This window comes from Wyeomyia smithii, chromosome 1 (genome assembly GCF_029784165.1).
Source record: "Wyeomyia smithii strain HCP4-BCI-WySm-NY-G18 chromosome 1, ASM2978416v1, whole genome shotgun sequence".
NCBI lineage: Eukaryota > Metazoa > Arthropoda > Insecta > Diptera > Culicidae > Wyeomyia > Wyeomyia smithii.
The window spans coordinates 86,229,826-86,246,475 of NC_073694.1; the positions used below are offsets into that span (position 1 = coordinate 86,229,826).

The window sequence follows — 16,650 nt, forward strand, 5'->3', positions numbered from 1 at the left end:
GATGACTATTAAGTTTATTTCGCGTCCATGATCCACGATCAATCACGCAAATTATGCCAACCTTGCGTTTTTTTAAATTTATTTATATCAGGCAGCCACCTCCTCTCTCTCCCCTCTTAGCACTACCACTCAAATTAATATGAGGAAAATGTTCCATTCACCAAATCATAACCAAAACAAGAGGTAGATAAATTCTTCGACATAACCGCAAGCCCAACGTAATTGAATAATAGCAAAGTTTGGTACCTATTCACTTTTGTATTACCTGCTTAAGCACCCTATTTTCTAAATGAACAAAACAAAACAAAAATATGTATCATGTTTCAGACTACTCCAGTGGTTTTTCATTAATTTTTGTAGCAAACCTGCCGGAAACAATCGTTGCCCAAGTTGTCCGATAGCCTAAAATAACTCTCCCTCCCGCCGTAACCGCACCACATCATTGCTACTGCATCACTGTGATACGAAGGGCACAAGTCAAGTTTATTATTCTCTTTTGCCATCGTTTTTCTTCGTGCGACGAGCCACGTACGGAGAAAAAAACACAACGAGTTGCGCGGATCACTCTCTTCTAAGAGCTGTATATAGTCTAGTTATGTATTTATTATTTCCGAGTGAGCAATGCATCAACATTTTGTTACGTACTGAAAGGATTCAAGTTTATTCATTACTTGAACACATCGTGATCTGTACACTTTAGGATAAAACGACAACCGGATCATAATCGTTTCGTTTCCATCGCCGCCTGCTAGTGAAAGTGCTGGTGATGCCTGAACAGTATTGAAAGTCTTTTGTATACCCACATTGACAACAGGTTGCTTAGAATTCCTACGTTGTCTGGAAGCAATAATTTTTGACCTTACAGGACAATTAAAGAAATGAGATTTGTGATTTCCCCCACAATTTACACATTTGAAACTATTAGTGGTCTCTTTCACGGGGCAGATATCTTTCGTGTGACCAGTGTCACCACAAATCATACATTTTGCCGCCATATGGCAGTTTCGAGTTCCATGACCATAGGCTTGACAATTCCGACATTGAGTAAGATTATGGATTCCTCCATGTCTCTTGAAATTTTCCCACTTTATTCGTACGTTAAATAAAACACGTGCTTTTTCCAAACATTTCAAATTATTTACTTTGGCACGATCAAAATGTACTAAGTAATTTTACTGGTGTATTCCAGTTTGATTAATTTCACAGCTTCGTATCCGTTTCTCCCTCCCAGGGGTACGGATTTGAAAAACATTAATCCCGACCATCTCTAAAAATCGCCTTGGCGGCCAATTTGAAAATTAACTTTCACATCCGACAGAAACGATGAAAGCTCTAATCGAAATGCTTTAAAATTGGCTACAAATACCACAATAGGTGGAACTTTAACCTTTTTCATAACGGCTTTATGCTCAATATGAGAAGTTCGAATTTCTTGATCCCCAACGGAAGAAAGAATATCATACCTGTTAGTCGAAATTTCAGTGTCACTTGGAGGAGATGCCTCACGTTTCCTTGAAGCCGCATCAAAGCGAGCTTTTTTATTTTTTCCAGGCATAACTGGAAAACTTCACTACACTTTCACTTCACTATAGAATTTAAGTAGAAATATCTCAAACCAAATTTACTCACTAAACACTCGTTAACGTTAAAAACAAATTAATTACTTTGCGTTTCAACAGGTAGTCTTTCAAGAAGATTGAAACTTTTTACCACTTTTTCGTTCTAAGAAAAGAAGAAAAGTTTGAACAGAATATATATTTTTTGACATTCGATGATTTAAAAATAGAGAACACGAAAATTGCAATCAAGTTTATATTCATATAGAACAATTTTGTAAGGATACAATATTTAATATCATAAATTGTTTCTCGCGTAGATTCCCACGCACTCAGTAGAATAAAGAAATTCGCTATAACTATTCGTTTACCTCCTTTATCGACCTTATAATCGCCTTCTTTATTCCACTGGGTCAGTGCGAATCTAGTTAGGAATGAATAAACAACATCGTGATTTACGGCGCAAGTAAGAAAGAGATGGCAGATAATTGTTCACGAACTAAGCACGTGCGGTGATAGGCTAAAACAAGATTATTTAGCTCTAGATAAGCAATGTCGCTGGTGTCGATGGATTTTTACAGGCTATGTATAGAGTTGATTTGCTGGGAACGTAACGTCAAACGTCGTTACACTAAACGGAATCGTCGAGCTTTAATTAGATGCTTTATTCGGTTTATTCGTGTTGAAAGAGATTTTGAAGGCCGTTTGCAACTACGTGAACTCTCATATATAATTGTCAAAATGTGCGTGAAGACAAAAGCAAAAATATTTCTTTAATTCTTTTTCACACGCAAAAACCAAAGAAATATCAACAACACCGTCAACGCGAATCATTCAGAAGTATCAGATGGGTGAAATTCCGAAAATCATATGAAATACTCTATGCACTGATAATTTATGTCAAATGATATGATTGGCCAAACCAATCCTCATTTATTTTTTTCCTCTAGAGCTTGTAACTATTGAAAAAATATAAAAAAACAAAAAATACATATTTGACCCCATCCTGCCGAACATATATTTTTTGCGTTTTACTCTCACCATTTTCAATTGACTGTGGAGGATTTCGTTCAATGAGTCAAATATAGGTGAGAAGATAACGTAAGAAGAACACCAAAGCTGCAAGTATGTAGTATTTATGAAGACAATAATAAATGAAACTAAATAAAGCGTGATCTAGCACTCGAAATACGAACCGTGTTGTTCGATCCACATTGTTTCTTGACTCTTACGTTGTTGAGGATTTACTGTCTTATGTTGACGAACTTTTTTTCCGCACCTTCATGTGTCTCATTGAGTTTCAGTGACATCGCTGCCCTGCTGACAGCTAGTTTTCAGATCTCGACCAGCTCCAGCAAAAAAAATGCAAACACCTAGAAGAGGCTAGTAATACTCAGAGGGAGTATCTCTAGAAGAGGCCGGGATATTTTTGTTTAAAACGCCGTGATAATGTGTTAGACTAAACTAGAGATACTCAGAGAGAGAGAGATAGAGAGAGAGAGAGAGAGAGAGAGAGAGAGAGAGAGAGAGAGAGAGAGAGAGAGAGAGAGAGAGAGATAAGCGATGAAAAAACCGCCAATTTGGCAACTAGATTTCACATGTCAGAGGTGCCAGATCTCTTCTCAGAGCGCGATGTTGACTAACTTTTTCATTCGACTCGTATAACTGATGGTGGTGGTGGAAGTCCTGAGGAATAATAAAGAGCATCACAAAACCCGTGAAGGTGTTAAATTTAATGTTTATGTTTAATTTTATATACCTTCACCATAATAGATCATTATTTTGCTGACCATACGAAGGATTTATGAAACACCAGTTGAAAATCACTTTGATAACGCAATTTTGTAGCATTCTTAATTCATTGTTTAGCAATAGTACATGAAAAACATGTGAAAATGAGTAAAACCCTGTTTTGTACCTAATGGCAATCCCTTTCAATGTGTCACCTTTCTTGCTCGATTGGCTTAGGTTTTGACATGTTCGTTTGGCTCACAACATTCTCTTCGCATATCTCTCCCTCTGAGTATTGCTAGATTAAACTAACACATCACACAGGGCTGATGTGTTAGTAGGGACCAATTTTTAATCACGTTTTACCACCTCGTATAGTCCTTGATATGGCTGCTGAAGTGGTTTTTTTACCATGTCGATGCGCGAAAAACACATAACGACAATCTTTTAGTTCTCGATGAACGAACAATTTCGATGTAGCATGATACTCAGTTGCTATTGGCTTCAAATTATCGAATATGCGATGAAGGTCTCTGACTAGATTGCTTCTGTTTGTCAGTACTTGTGGAGAATCGAAAAACTCCCCAGGAATACGGAGTTGCTGTACATATACTAATTCCGCCGTAGAGCAATTGAGATCAATCTTCAAGGCTGTATGTATTCCAAGAAGAACCAGCGGCAAGCGTTCTGACCAGTACTTTCCATCGACGCACATCAAAGCTGCTTTTAGTGTTCGGTGGAAGCGCTCCACCATACCGTTTGACTGTGGATGATGAGCGGTTGTTCGAAGATGATCCACACCCAGCGTTCGGCTCAATTCTCTAAACAAATCAAATTCAAACTGCCGTCCTTGATCTGTTGTGATTCTATGCGGGACACCGAATCGAGAAATCCAGGTAGACACAAACGCTCGAGCTACTGTTTCAGCAGTTATATCACAAATAGGAACTGCTTCGGGCCAACGAGTGCATCGATCTACCATGGCTAACAAATACCATTACCATGGTTAATAACCATTACAAGGAGAAAGAGGGCCAACGAGATCCATATGAATGTGATCGAAGCCATTTGAAACAAATTCAAATTTACATGTTGGAGTGGTAGCGTGCCGCTGTACTTTCGAACGTTGACATTTTTCGCAACACTTAACAAACGATTTGACGTCTTATTGATGGAAGTCCAAATAAAACGGTCGGTCATTAACCGTCTCGTAGATCTAATTCCTGGATGCAACAAACCGTGTATCTCTTGCAGTATCTGCTGGCGATGCTTCAAAGGAATGTAGGGTCGAAATTTATTGTTTACCGATACATCACAATACAGGAAAACTTCACTTGGGGAAATAGTTTGTTTTTCGAATCTCAGGGACGAAGATCTGAGTTGTGTCTGCAATTCTGCGTCATTCAACTGATCTGCAGCTATGATTTTGAAATCTATCATACTCGTTGACAATGCTTCTACTCGAGACAGTGTATCTGCCACTGAATTGTCTTTCCCACTGATGTGTCGAATATCATTTGTAAACTCTGATATGTACTGCAAATGACGTTCCACGTGCGGTAAGCGGGATGAAGTGTTCGAGGCTAGGGCATTGGTAAGTGGACTGTGGTCAGTATATATAGTAAACTGACGTCCTTCTAGCAAATGACGAAAATATTTCACAGACATTTTCATAGCTGCCAGTTCTCGACCAAACGTTGAGTATTTTTGCTGCCCAGATGTGAACTTTTTGGAATAAAAACCCAGAGGTTTCCACTCGCGACCAACCAACTGCTGCAGAACAGCACCAGCAGCTGTGCTAGATGCATCTATAATCAGTCCTAGAGGTTTATCAGGAACCGGATAATGAAGTAAAGTTGCATCGGAAATTGAATATTTACAACTATCAAATGCTTCTTTCGCTCGATCATTTCAATATATCACACGGTTATCATTTTTCTTATTCCCAGGGATCAAATCACGAAGTGCAGCTTGCTGGTCGGTTGCTTGCGGTATAAAGCGTTTGTAACCATTCACTAATGCTAGGAATCATCGGAGTTCTTTCACTTTAGATGGAAGAGCAAAGTCGCGTATTGCTTTCACACGATCTGGCAAAGGAAGGATTCCACGACCGCTTATTAAATATCCAAGGAATGTGACTTGCTGTTGTGCAAATTTGCATTTTATAACAAAGCCATTTCTCGTAGCCTTTCGAAAACGATTCGTACGTGCTCCATATGCTCTTTTTCACTTGAAGACGTAATACATATATCATCAATAAAACATACAACGAAATCTAAATCACCAAATATGCTGTGCATATACCGTTAAAACGTTTGGCTTGCGTTGCAAAGCCCGTTTTGAATTGTCGAGAATTCGAACAAACCAAACGGAGTAATTACTGCTGTTTTAGCTATATCATGGTCGTGCACCGGTATTTGGTGGTAAGCACGTTCCAAGTCTATTGTAGTGAATATGTTTTTACCTTGAAATGAATTCAACAAATCATGGATATGAGGCACAGGGATGCCACATATCCAGATTTTTCTGTATTTTACAGATTTTTGAACTGAAAAAGCAATACTATTAAAAATAATATTAAAAAATTACAGAATATTGCCAAAAATACAGATTTTACAGATTTTTTTGGTTATACCAACGAACTGAAATCAATTTCAAAAGTAGAATTCGATTCGATTTTCAAAGTTTTGTAAAAAAAAACAACATCAGGATTATGTAGGTATCGATGAAGAAAAAATGGAATGTGACTTGAACGAAGCCCGAAAACGAACGTTTCGAAATATATGTCAGGATTTCTATTCAAAATTCGTAAAACCAATTGCAAAAAGGTGCGATTTCACCGATCCTGTTGTTAAAATGGCAGCTTTAAGTAACCTTAATTCGTTCGTGAATTTGGAAAATTTAAATGATGCGACAATTCCCCAAATTCGTATCAATAACTGACTGACAAGGGCTGTTTAACGAATTTCGCACGCTTGAAAAAAACTTTTGACGTTGGACTAACGTCTATATCGAAGTTAGGCCCCTGAATTTTAAAAATCTAGTAATTCAACCAAGAAAAACCAGGGAAAAGTGGTCAGGTTTTGAGCGCTTATATATCAGTCATTTCTGTTCAGAATTTCGAGGTTTTGGCATCAATCGATCAGAAATTCTTTTACGGTTGAATTTATGTAACAAAAATAACCTATTGTGCGAGATACACTATTGAAAAATTGATAAATCACATCGATTGTCTAAATCATACCGAGCAACCAATCACCACCTCTCTTCACAAGCACAGTCGACACTAACGGATACAATCGATCTTACTTTGTAAACAGTCTCGCAGCTTTCAACCAATAACGAGCTCGCTTTCGGTAGCTGCAACAGGTGTTTCAACACCGTTTTAAAATGCTTCTTTTATCATTACCACTATACAGATTCTAAACACAAATGGCTTGATTGATAGGGGAAATATTGCGCAAGATTGTCATATACTAATTTAAATATGTTTTCGATACTAAACTAGTTAAAAGTTGTGTTAAAAGTCGTGCACATTCAACCAATCACAAGCTCGCTTCTCCTTTGCTCGCGGATGGATTTTTGCTTCGAGCTATATAATAGCCTGCGTCGTCTCATAGCAGTCATCAGTTAACAAGTGGAAGGCCAATAGCGGTGGCTGATTCCAGTGGCGAAACTGAGCTGCAGCCAGAGCGGTGGTATCAGGCAGCAACGGCGGAGGTAGTGGGCAGCTGCATTCCTTCATTCAGTTCGGTTCCCCTTCGATCTGAGTTGGACCCAGCGTTGCCAGGTCATTTTTTTAAAAATCTGGAAAAGGCAAAATAAAAATCTGGAAAAAATCTGGCAGTCATTTCGTGGGGTGAAAGGTTAATTTTTCGGATAAAAGTTTTGGGGTACGCAAAATTTGAGGTGACAAAATTGCAAAATTTCGCGCCAAAATTGAGGTGATGACCTTTTTGCGGAACAGAGAAAATAAAATCTGGATCATCCATGAAAAATCTGGATAATTGGACATCAAAGCTGTTTACCTGGATACATGTTTAAAAATCTGGATAATCCAGCTTAATCTGGATACCTGGCAACGCTGGTTGGACCCCATCAGCGGTAATCCAATTCAGATATCGTTGGGTGAAAACAGCAAGAAACTGCACGAGCCAGCACCGCCACTAGGAAAGCTACCGCTATTTAGTGTGTGTGCAGTGTGCACATATAGCGTATGTGCATCTGCATAGCGGATGATAGCTAACCAACCCATGTGTATCGATAACTAGAGCTGTTGCGTGTGTATGGCTAGCTATAGCGTGAGTAAGACATAGCATGTGTAGCATATTATGGCTATTGCGTGTATATCTTCAGCGTGTGTAAGGATAGTTACAGCGTGTGTGTGGATAGCTGCTGCGTGTATAATGATTAGTTATAGCGTATGTATGGATAGTAATAGCACATGGTTGGATAGCTTATGCGTGTGTATAGATAGTTGTATCGGATGTATGGATAGGAATAGCGTGTGTATGGATAGCTTTGGCATGTGTGTATAAAAAACTATAGCTACAGCGTGTGTATGAATAGTTTTAACGTGTGTATAGATAGTTATAGCATGTGTGTGGATAACTATAGCGGGTGTTTATCGAAGATTATTATTGTTATTAAAAATATTAAAACGTCTTAACGAACACAGTTGTGAATTTGATTTTACAGCAGCGATTTTAACTTCTTCAGCCAGTCTTTATTTATCGAGGAAATATTACTGCATACTTATTTACTAGAAATTTCATTTAGATCAAAACAGGTTCTTTTGAGTATTATAAATTATTGGTAAAAAGAATTGCAAGTTTTCTCAATGAGCATTCATTAAATTTTCGTTTTTGTTTCTCGGTGCGCGGTTTTGATTTTGTTTCTCGCACACACAGAAAGAAACAAACTTGTCGCTATCGCGAAAAATAACAAAACAATTAGAATAGAGCATTTCACAAGTGAAGAAGTTAAGATATTTTCCTGTCACTCGCCAAAACCTTGATAACAACTGCCGAAAAACGTGTAATTGAGCTCTTGCTATGTTAAGTTATTGAAATAAACGTATTTTTTTTTTAAATACATGAAGTTATATGCTGGGCTGGTGCTAACCTAGCATAAGTTTTATCGATTTAATGTCAAACAATTTTTAAATTAATAAATTTAAAATTTTCGTTTGAATTGTTCTGGGCTCCAATTTCAGATAGTTTCGTTGAGTTTGCTTTTTGCTTAGATAGGAAAATTTTACCAATTCGCTCAATTAAACGATTATCTTGGTAGTGCAGCTACGAACAAAGGTTTGATTCGAATATGAATGAAATGACAGTGATTAAATAAAAGATATCTATTCTTTTAGTATATATTATTATTTATAACGTTTTAACGTCTCAGCGTTCAGAAATGCACTGTTAGATAAAATTGCAGCAAATACTACAGTTGCAATTCTCTCTATTATTTGTTTTAATGGAATATAAGAATACCGTAGTCCAACGGCATGCGGTCGTGTCTTGAATACCACCCTCCTACTTTTTGACAGGAAGATTCATTGAAACAAATGACTTAACTTGGTCTGGGCTGTTGAACACCATTAGGCGGGATGGTAATTTCAAGTTACTATTACAGATCATTTGTGAGATTTTTTTATATAAATTCAATCTCTTCGGCTTGTTTGGAACGCATATTTTTAATATATAGTTGAAACCAGAAATTGCATGGCCCCTAAGCTAATGAGCTCAATTTCAAAAGCTGAAAGCTACGTTGCAGACCAAGGAGGAGATACTAATATTAAATTAACGAAAACTTTAAAAAATAAATTTAACAAAAACCTGTATGAACATCACGTAGAGAAGAATGAATTTGTTTAAATATGTTCTGCAAGTAAATTTTTCCATCCAAGATTCCGAGTTTGCTCGATACAGATTTTTAATACAGATTTTTTGGCCCGAGATACAGATATACAGATATTTTCAAAGAAAAATACAGATATAAATGTGGCAACCCTGATGAGGCACTGGATAGCGGTCGGGAATTGTTACTTTGTTGAGGGCACGGTAGTCTCCTACAAACCGCCATTGACCATTTTTCTTTGGCACGCAATGTAACGGGCTCGCCCAGCAGCTACTTGATGGTCGACAGATTCCGAGATCGGACATAATCTGAAACTCCTTCTTTGCAGCATTTAATTTGTCTGGAGCTAAGCGACGTACTTTTGAAGCAACTGGAGGGCCTTTAGTCATAATGTGATGTTTAACTGCTCTCTCTTTCACAGCTAATCGCATTGTTGATGGTAGCGTGATTTCCCGAAACTCCAAAAGAATGTCTGGGAACGGATGACTTGCGTCAACGGTTGTGACACCATGGATAGCAGCTGGAGTTAAGCCACCGATTGTTTTGAGATGGGTTTTATTGTCAATAAGCCGACGGTTTTTGAGATCAACTATCAGCTCGAAAAATGCTAGAAAGTCTGCCCCAATTATAGCAGTACTGACATCCGCAACGAGAAAATTCCAATAAAATCGTCGTCGAAGTCCTAAATCAGTCGTGACGAAGCGAGATTCGTACGTCTTAATGACGGTACCGTTGGCAGCATGAAGTCGGAAAGATGTTGATCCTTTCAATCGGTCTCTGCTAGTGGCAGGTATAATGGAGACGTCGGATCCCGTATCAACCAAAAATCTAAAGTCGCTGGTGGAATCGTGAATATGAAGGCGACGCGTTTCGAAAAAGCCGTCCAACTGTGCCGCTGCAGATGGACGAATACTTAGTTTTTTGAAAACGTGCAGGGTTCGCGACATTGATGAGCATTTTTTCCGTACTTACGATGGTACCAACAAATGCAATCTCTCGTACTCTCAGAACTGAGCCGGGAACGAGATGACGAACGACTGCGAGGTCTGGGCGCTTTCAGACGACGAATCTCTGCCGTTAAGTTAATGATTTGTTCTTGCAGACTACTATAATCACATACTGGAGAAACGGACGAAGAAGCTACGCATGGACCAGCTGTCTCAAGCATTTTATCCGCCATTTCAGCCAACTTAGTAAGCGTTCCGTCACTGATTGACAATACCGGCCTTACTTTCTGCGGCATACGTTCTAGAAAAAGCACTTTCATGACGTCTTCGTTAATATTCAAACCTGCACCGAGCTCCTGCATACGCGCCAGAAAATGAGTGGGCCGCATATCACCGAGGTCGCACGCGTTCAATAACTCTTTCAATTTTCTTGTGCGGAAATTTCGAAACGGCTGATCAAACGAGCTTTCACTATTGCATATTTGTCTTCTGCTGGAGGATTTTGAACTAGGTCAGTAATATGGCAGATCACGGACTGATCAACTTTGCTGATGATGTGGTAATATTTTGTACCATCTCGAACGACCCCAGCGAGCACAAACTGTGCTTCGGCTTGAGCAAACCAAATAGCTGGATCGCTTTTCCAGAAATCTGGAAGTTCCACGAAAACCGCAGCGGTATTTGCAGCTTGCTCGATCGACATTATTGCATCAGCCAATTCAAAATGGCGTTCAAATTTTTATTTCAGACCGAAAAATATGCGTATATTTTATCACTTAGCCTTATTATATATTCGTAACTGTTCAAGAACTTATCGGGGTCACCAATATGGGAATTTTCAAGCGATCACGAGTTAAAGACAAGAAATAATTTGGTTCTTTTTATTTGAGACTCTTCTCTCTGAACGCGCAAATATAACTGACTTACATACTAGCCGTTTTCTTCTTCTCCACCTCTACACATCACACAGGGCTCAACCAAGGGGTTGGTGAACCACCACAACACTATCAAACAGATCACAGACGGAAACATAGTAATAAGTGATGCAGACACATCACTAACATCAAATTGTTTAACCCAACCGAGATCACTAAAAGGATCATATCTAATCCAATTTACGAATTGTTCAATTCAAATCAATAACGAGGAGTACGCCAACACAAATATACAAATTCCCCTGTTACCATTCATTCCAACAACCGGCTTAAAGGTAAATTCCACTGTTATCATAAATCGAATCCCTCTCGAGTTTTTACAGAAGTTACATCTGGAACAGAGAGCTTCTGAATTTAACAACCGAAAACCTTCATTGGAATCTACATCTTTTTGGATGGACATCATTTGGATCAATCTCAACTATACTCTCACTCATCATCATCATAACGACAATATGGGCAGTCAGAACGTTCGTGCCGCGGAAAACCACGTTTGTAGCCACCGAAGAAATCGCGATGAGCCACGAGGAAGTAGGCGCCCGACACATCCATCCCGGCTCATTCATGATATCGTTGGGTGAAAACAGCCAGAAACTGCACGAGCCAGCACCGCCACTAGGAAAGCTACCGCTATTTAGTGTGTGTGCAGTGTGCACATATAGCGTATGTGCATCTGCATAGCGGATGATAGCTAACCAACCCATGTGTATCGATAACTAGAGCTGTTGCGTGTGTATGGCTAGCTATAGCGTGAGTAAGACATAGCATGTGTAGCATATTATGGCTTTTGCGTGTATATCTTCAGCGTGTGTAAGGATAGATATAGCGTGTGTGTGGATAGCTGCTGCGTGTGTAATGATTAGTTATAGCGTATGTATGGATAGTAATAGCACATGGTTGGATAGCTTATGCGTGTGTATAGATAGTTGTATCGGATGTATGGATAGGAATAGCGTGTGTATGGATAGCTTTGGCATGTGTGTATAAAAAACTATAGCTACAGCGTGTGTATGAATAGTTTTAACGTGTGTATAGATAGTTATAGCATGTGTGTGGATAACTATAGCGGGTGTTTATCGAAGATTATTATTGTTATTAAAAATATTAAAACGTCTTAACGAACACAGTTGTGAATTTGATTTTACAGCAGCGATTTTAACTTCTTCAGCCAGTCTTTATTTATCGAGGAAAAATTACTGCCTATGAATGATCAACACTTATTTACTAAAAATTTCATTTAGATCAAAACAGGTTCTTTTGAGTATTATAAATTATTGGTAAAAAGAATTGCAAGTATTCTCAATGAGCATTCATTAAATTTTCGTTTTTGTTTCTCGGTGCGCGGTTTTGATTTTGTTTCTCGCACACACAGAAAGAGTTGTCGCTATCGCGAAAAATAACAAAACAATTAGAAATGCTCTAAATCACAATTGAAGAAGTTAAGATATTTTCCTGTCACTCGCCAAAACCTTGATAACAACTGCCGAAAAACGTGTAATTGAGCTCTTGCTATATTAAGTTATTGAAATAAACGTATTTTTTTTTTGAATACATGAAGTTATATGCTGGGCTGGTGCTAACCTAGCATGAGTTTTATCGATTTAATGTCAAACAATTTTTAAATTAATAAATTTAAAATTTTCGTTTGAATTGTTCTGGGCTCCAATTTCAGATAGTTTCGTTAAGTTTGCTTTTTGCTTAGATAGGAAAATTTTACCAATCCGCTCAATTAAACGATTGTCTTGGTAGTGCAGCTACGAACAAAGGTTTGATTCGAATATGAATGAAATGACAGTGATTAAATAAAAGATATCTATTCTTTTAGTATATATTATTATTTATAACGTTTTAACGTCTCAGCGTTCAGAAATGCACTGTTAGATAAAATTGCAGCAAATACTAGAGTTGCAACCCTCTCTATTATTTGTTTTAATGGAATATAAGAATACCGTAGTCCAACGGCATGCGATCGTGTCTTGAATACCACGCTCCTACTTTTTGACAGGAAGATTCATTGAAACAAATGACTTAACTTGGTCTGGGCTGTTGAACACCATTAGGCGGGATGGTAATTTCAAGTTACTATTACAGATCATTTGTGAGATTTTTTTATATAAATTCAATCTCTTCGGCTTGTTTAGAACGCATATTTTGAATATATAGTTGAAACCAGAAATTGCATGGCCCCTAAGCTAATGAGCTCAATTTCAAAAGCTGAAAGCTACGTTGCAGACCAAGGAGGAGATACTAATGTTAAATTAACGAAAACTTTAAAAAATAAATTTAACAAAAACCTGTATGAACATCACGTAGAGAAGAATGAATTTGTTTAAATATGTTCTGCAAGTAAATTTTTTCCATCCAAGATTCCGAGTTTGCTCGATACAGATTTTTAATACAGATTTTTTGGCCCGAGATACAGATATACAGATATTTTCAAAGAAAAATACAGATATAAATGTGGCAACCCTGATGAGGCACTGGATAGCGGTCGGGAATTGTTACTTTGTTGAGGGCACGGTAGTCTCCTACAAACCGCCATTGACCATTTTTATTTGGCACGCAATGTAACGGGCTCGCCCAGCAGCTACTTGATGGTCGACAGATTCCGAGATCGGACATAATCTGAAACTCCTTCTTTGCAGCATTTAATTTGTCTGGAGCTAAGCGACGTGCTTTTGAAGCAACTGGTGAAGGGCCTTTAGTCATAATGTGATGTTTAACTGCTCTCTCTTTCACATTCTAATCGCATTGTTGATGGTAGCGTGATTTCACGAAACTCCAAAAGAATGTCTCGGAACGGATGACTTGCGTCAACGGTTGTGACACCATGAATAGCAGCTGGAGCTAAGCCACCGATTGTTTTGAGATGGGTTTTATTGTCAATAAGCCGACGGTTTTTTAGATCAACTATCAGCTCGAAAAATGCTAGAAAGTCTGCCCCAATTATAGCAGTACTGACATCCGCAACGAGAAAATTCCAATAAAATCGTCGTCGAAGTCCTAAATCAGTCGTGACGAAGCGAGATTCGTACGTCTTAATGACGGTACCGTTAGCAGCATGAAGTCGGAAAGATGTTGATCCTTTCAATCGGTCTCTGCTAGTGGCAGGTATAATGGAGACGTCGGATCCCGTATCAACCAAAAATCTAAAGTCGCTGGTGGAATCGTGAATACGAAGGCGACGCGTTTCGAAAAAGCCGTCCAACTGTGCCGCTGCAGATGGACGAATACTTAGTTTTTTGAAAACGTGCAGGGTTCGCGACATTGATGAGCATTTTTTCCGTACTTACGATGGTACCAACAAATGCAATCTCTCGTACTCTCAGAACTGAGCCGGGAACGAGATGACGAACGACTGCGAGGTCTGGGCACTTTCAGACGACGAATCTCTGCCGTTAAGTTAACGATTTGTTCTTGCAGACTACTATAATCACATACTGGAGGAACGGACGAAGAAGCTACGCATGGACCAGCTGTCTCAAGCATTTTATCCGCCATTTCAGCCAACTTAGTAAGCGTTCCGTCCCTGATTGACAATACCGGCCTTACTTTCTGCGGCATACGTTCTAGAAAAAGCATTTTCATGACGTCTTCGTTAATATTCAAACCTGCACCGAGCTCCTGCATACGCGCCAGAAAATGAGTGGGCCGCATATCACCGAGGTCGCACGCGTTCAATAACTCTTTCAATTTCCGTGTGCGGAAATTTCGAAACGGCTGATCAAACGAGCTTTCACTATTGCATATTTGTCTTCTGCTGGAGGATTTTGAACTAGGTCAGTAATATGGCAGATCGCGGACTGATCAACTTTGCTGATGATGTGGTAATATTTTGTACCATCTCGAACGACCCCAGCGAGCACAAACTGTGTTTCGGCTTGAGCAAACCAAATAGCTGGATCGCTTTTCCAGAAATCTGGAAGTTCCACGAAAACCGCAGCGGTATTTGCAGCTTGCTCGATCGACATTATTGCATCAGCCAATTCAAAATGGCGTTCAAATTTTTATTTCAGACCGAAAAATATGCGTATATTTTATCACTTAGCCTTATTATACATTCGTAACTGTTCAAGAACTTATCGGGGTCACCAATATGGGAATTTCCAAGCGATCACGAGTTAAAGACAAGAAATAATTTGGTTCTTTTCATTTGAGACTCTTCTCTCTGAACGCGCAAATATAACTGACTTACATACTAGCCGTTTTCTTCTTCTCCACCTCTACACATCACACAGGGCTCAACCAAGGGGTTGGTGAACTACCACAACACTATCAAACAGATCACAGACGGAAACATAGTAATAAGTGATGCAGACACATCACTAACATCAAATTGTTTAACCCAACCGAGATCACTAAAAGGATCATATCTAATCCAATTTACGAATTGTTCAATTCAAATCAATAACTAGGAGTACGCCAACACAAATATACAAATTCCCCTGTTACCATTCATTCCAACAACCGGCTTAAAGGTAAATTCCACTGTTATCATGAACCGAATCCCTCTCGAGTTTTTACAGAAGTGACATCTGGAACAGAGAGCTTTTGAATTTAACAACCGAAAACCTTCATTGGAATCTACATCTTTTTGGATGGACATCATTTGGATCAATCTCAACTATACTCTCACTCATCATCATCATAACGACAATATGGGCAGTCAGAACGTTCGTGCCGCGGAAAACCACGTTTGTGGTCACCGAAGAAATCGCGATGAGCCACGAGGAAGTAGGCGCCCGACACATCCATCCCGGCTCATTCATGATTCCACAGGAATAGACAGGATATGAAAGCTGAGGACAGCTTTCCGCTGAGAGGGGAATCGTTAGAAATAGAGTAGTTATACATGTGTAAGTTAGGGCGCATCACGCCAACTAGAATGTGCTTAGTATGCACTATATATACGTAAATAGGAATGCCAGCACGAGGCAGTCCTCTTTTACTCGTTAGCGGTCGGTGTGCATGTTAGTCTGATAAATAAAATAATCTTTTTAAAAAGTTGTAGTGGCCAATGAAAAGAATAACTCAGCGTAAAAGTATTCTATCTTGGACTTCTTTTCCATCTAAACATTGGGTTATTTAGAGTGCCTGTATGAGCAGACTTAACCAAAGTCTCCCAGACACTGTCACTAATTCTGGTTACTTTTACTAGAGTCGTGTACACTTTTTATTAAAAGAATTCGATGAAGTTTAGTATAGGTTTAAGCAGTGCTGGGATGTATGTATACATAAATCACACATACCTGACCTGCCCTATTTTCATGAACTTTCGCCCATACACTTTTTTGAACATTTAGTTGGAGCGTAAATTCTGGTCTAAAAGCCTCTTCAACTTCCTATATGTCAACGTTTATGGAATCATTATCCCATAAATTTACCTTCTGGACAATAACAAAAATCTATGTCTCTTCTTTTCATCTGAAATATTAGTATCATACTTTAGCCTATAGATAGCCCGTCGCAGTCGCAGGATCAGTTTAGACACGCTGTTTGTTTCAAGATTAAAGGTTGTCAAAGGTAGACTAGACGAAATATACTACGTTTTACTGCAGTACTATCGGGGAAAAAGTAGTAAAGCGAGTAGTATTTGCAGCAAAAAAATACTTTCGTTACACA

General features: G+C 38.8%; 1 protein-coding gene across 16 annotated transcripts in view; it reads right to left on the reverse strand.

Annotated features, from left to right (window-relative positions):
• The window catches only part of LOC129725766 (uncharacterized), a 98,047-nt gene that overhangs the window by 39,399 nt on the left and 41,998 nt on the right, over positions 1-16,650 (reverse strand). The window lies entirely within an intron of this gene.